This window comes from Brassica oleracea, chromosome C6 (assembly GCF_000695525.1).
Source record: "Brassica oleracea var. oleracea cultivar TO1000 chromosome C6, BOL, whole genome shotgun sequence".
In the NCBI taxonomy this organism is placed as follows: Eukaryota; Viridiplantae; Streptophyta; class Magnoliopsida; order Brassicales; family Brassicaceae; genus Brassica; species Brassica oleracea.
In genome coordinates this window covers 21249679-21253731 of record NC_027753.1, presented here as the reverse complement: position 1 = coordinate 21253731, position 4053 = coordinate 21249679, and the positions used below count along the sequence as shown (strand labels likewise).

Sequence of the window (4053 nt, the reverse complement as noted above, 5' to 3'; positions counted from 1 at the left end):
CCCCACCACCAAATGCAGGCAGATTCATCAAAAAAAATTAAAATAAATAAAAAAACAAAACTTTGGAAACGTAACCATAGATCTCAAGCATAAACCAATGAAAACTCACCGAAACAAAGCGATCTTATGAAACAAAAAAACTACCTTGAATATGAACAGAGGACGAGGCTGAGGAAAGACGAAAGCTTTTGGATTGAATTGGCTTACTAAGCAGGCGAGAGGATGTGTATTTATATCGACATATTGTGAGAAAAAGGATCAGACGAGAGAATTGAGAAACAAGTTTTCATTTTTTTTTTCCTTTTAAATTTTTGTTGACAATGAATATCTGGAGTTTTCTCGTTCGGCTATGAAGAAATAATATATAGATGTGTATATGTGTGCATCGTCGACGAGTCCAAGACAACTTGGAGACGAGCTGCGTGAAGATGTGAGGAAGAAAAGTCCTTTTCTGTATTTAAAAATAATGATGATTTCATTAAATTTTATTTTTTTATAGTGAAGACAACAAAATAGTATATTAAAGAAATTTGGTGGTGTGAAATTTTATTTATTACTATATGATTGTTTTGTACAGATGCTATTAACAAAATAAATAAATAAAAAGTTGACAAAAAAACAAAAATAGCACTAAATCAAGTTTTTGTTCCCAAACTAGCACTCAAGGTCAAAAATCACAAAAATAGCACTTAATGTTTTATCAAAAGTCACAAACTTAAGGTTTAGAGTTAAAGGGTGGGGTTTAGGATTTAGGGTTTAGGATTTAGGGTTTAGGATTTAGGATTTAGGATTTAGGGTTTAGGATTTAGGGTTTATGGTTTAGAGTTTAGAGATTAGGGTTTAGGGTTTAGGGTTTAGGGTTCAGGGTTTAGGGTTTAGAATTTAGAATTTAGGGTTTAGGGTTTAGGGTTTAGAGTTTAGGGTTTAGAGTTTAGGGTTTAGGGATTAGGGTTTAGGGGATAAGGGTTTGGGGATAAGATTTCAAATTTTGAAAAATAAAAAAATTAAAATTTTCAAAGGATAAACTTAGAAATGTGCTATTTTGGAGATTTGCCCTAATTAGTTCTCCCATTATTTTTATTTAAGTAAATTAAATATCACAACTCCCGGAAACCAGTTAGATTACTCATCACTGATTCAATACTAACCTAACATTATTTTTCGATGAGCTTAGTTTTTCCTACTTAATCAATAATCCTAGAATGTACTCCCTCGATAAGTGTCACTTTGACACTTTTTACACAGACTAAAAAAATAGCAGAAATATATGTAAGTTGTTATTAGTTACATCTTTGTGACCAATAAGTATTTTCGATAAATAAAATTATTCATAAAATCAAGGGCAAATCTCCAAAGTAGCACATTTCTAAGTTTATGTCACAAAAATAGCCCTCAAAAACTAAAAAGGCCAAAATAGCATTTTATCTTTTGAAAAATTTAAATTTTTTTTATTTTTCAAAATTTGAAATCTTATCCCAAAACTCCACTCCCCAACTCTAAACCCTAAATCCTAAATTTTAAACCTTAAATCCTAAACCCTAAATACTAAACCCCACCTTTTAACTATAAACCCTAAACCCTAAACCCCACCCCTAAACTCTAAACCCTAAACCCTAAATCCTAAACCCCAAACCCTAAACCCTAAACCCTAAATCCTAAACCCCACCCCTTAACTCTAAACCCTAAACCCTAAACCCCACCCCTAAACTCTAAACCCTAAACCCTAAATCCTAAACCCTAAACGCTAAATCATAAACCCCACCCCTTAACTCTAAACCCTAAACCACACCCTTTAACTCTAAACCCTAAACCCTAAATCCTAAACCCCAAACCCTAAACCCTAAACCCTAAATCCTAAACCCCACCCCTTAACTCTAAACCCTAATGTCTAAATTAATTTACCATTGGAACATAAGTGTATATTTATCTCTTTTGATAAAACATTAAGTGTTATTTTGGTCATTTTTATTCTTAGAGGCTATATTTGTGACAAAACTATCCTAGTCATTTTCTTTAAAATCAATGCTGTTTGCAATTAATTTTCAGTTGAAATTAAGTATAATTTGCATAGAAATCGTAAAGTGACACTTTTTGTGTAACAAGAAAAAAAAACTAAAATGACACTTATTATGAAACAGATAGATTATTTTAGGAAGAAAAAATCATTTCAAATAATATTATTTGTTTTAACTCTAACTAATAGAAGGATGGTACGAGATCCTATTACAAAAATATAGTTTGACATACCAAGAATAAATTGTATTTTGTTAACACATCTGTATTTTATTTAAGATATGGAAGAAGTATTTAATACTCCTTGTGTTTCAGTTTAATTTTCGTTGTAGAATAAAATTTTTGTTTGGTGTCGTTTTAAAATTTCAATGCAAAATTTATTAACAATATACTAATTTTATTTTTCAATTGGTTGAAATATGATTAAGTGTATATGTATTTTTTATTTTAAAAATATACAAACTTAAATTTTTTATTAATTTGTATGCTTAAACTTAAAACGAAAACTAAAATGAAACGAAGGGAATAGTGGAGGTGATTGGTATTTTCGGTGAATGCTCTACACAGCTATAATTTTCTCTAAAGCAATAAAATCAAAGTAATCAAGCTTTATTAATAAAAACTAAAGTTAGAGCCCAAAATCTTTAAAAGGAAATATAATGGTTCTAGAAATTAATTTTTCTACCGTTTTAGGTTTAGTTCTTTTAAAACTTTAAAATAAACCAACAGCAATAAAATTTAAAGTTAAAGCCACAAAATCTACAGCTTAAATCTTAAAGCAAAAGATCCAAAGTTAAAGCATCTATCAATTAGAATCTGTGACAATTAGGGAGAAATAAAGTTGGGATTTTAGACCATCTCCAATGGGGGTTCTTCCCATTGGGGTTCTTAATATATGTATTATGTATATATATGTATATATTATATATGTGTAAATAATTGTGGAGTCTATAATTATTGTGGAAACCCATAAATAAGGATTCTTAGGAATTCCTAAAATCATCTTTTAAGAACTCTTATCTATGAGGTTCTACAAAAATTGTGGACTCCACAATTACTTATACATATATAATATATACATATATGTATATATACATAACACATATATTAAGAACCCAATCGGAAACAATCTGGGTTGGAGGTGGTCTCAGTGGTGCTAACTGCTAACTTCACGGAAAAGACAATCACTTTTTCTCTATTTGTAATACTTTTATGATTTTAATGCACTACAATAATTATACTCTAAAATACTAGTATTTGATTGGTCTCTAAGTCACGTGGAGTACTATAATGCTAATTTAAACTAGAGGTAGGGTGAATATATGGGTTCACCAGCCAATAGGATTTCATTATTTCAAATTCGATATCTTTTAAAAAAAGAAATAAAATATTATCAAGTTATATTATGTTTTTAAAATTAAAAAGTGAAAAAAATAGCAGCTACAGAAAAAAAAATTAAAAAAATCTTTTTAACCTCGTCAGCAAAACACTAAACCCTAAATCCTAATCCCTAAACCCTAAATCTTAAACCCTAAACCATAGGGTAAACCTAAACCCTTGGATAAACCCTAAACTAGGGGTGTTCAATCCGGATATCGGTTCGGTTTAGGTTTGGTTTTTTTCGGTTTTCGGTATTTCGGTTAGTAAAATATAACTACCATTCTAAATCCATATTTACTTCGGTTCGGTTCGGTTTATATACCGTCGGTTTTCGGTTTATTCGGTTTTATACCAGAAAACATAATTATTTAGTTTGAGATCATATTATATGAATTTTAGAGTCATATTGTCAACACAGTCATTTATTAAAAATATATTACATGTTCAAATAAATGAACAAAAAAGTAAAAATGCTTCTACCATCAAATAAAATAATCAAATCTATAACTAAAATCAAAGCTTGAAATTTTGAAAATAAAAATATGAAACAAAACAGAAACATGAAAGAAAAGTTTTTCCACTCTTCCATATTTAGTGTTCATTAAAGTCATGTTTTTTCAATTGAACACGAAACTCTGTTTGTTTACAGATAAGAAAAAA

At 29.3% G+C, this 4053-nt stretch overlaps 1 protein-coding gene across 1 annotated transcript in view; it reads right to left on the bottom strand.

Moving 5' to 3' along the window:
- The window catches only part of LOC106298319 (guanylate kinase 2-like), a 2741-nt gene extending 2329 nt beyond the window's left edge, over window positions 1-412 (bottom strand). The window contains exon 1 of the mRNA XM_013734420.1: window positions 145-412. The gene's annotated coding sequence lies outside the window, so the exon portion shown is untranslated. The remainder of the gene's footprint in view (window positions 1-144) is intronic.
- Between the last annotated feature and the right edge of the window lie 3641 nt (window positions 413-4053).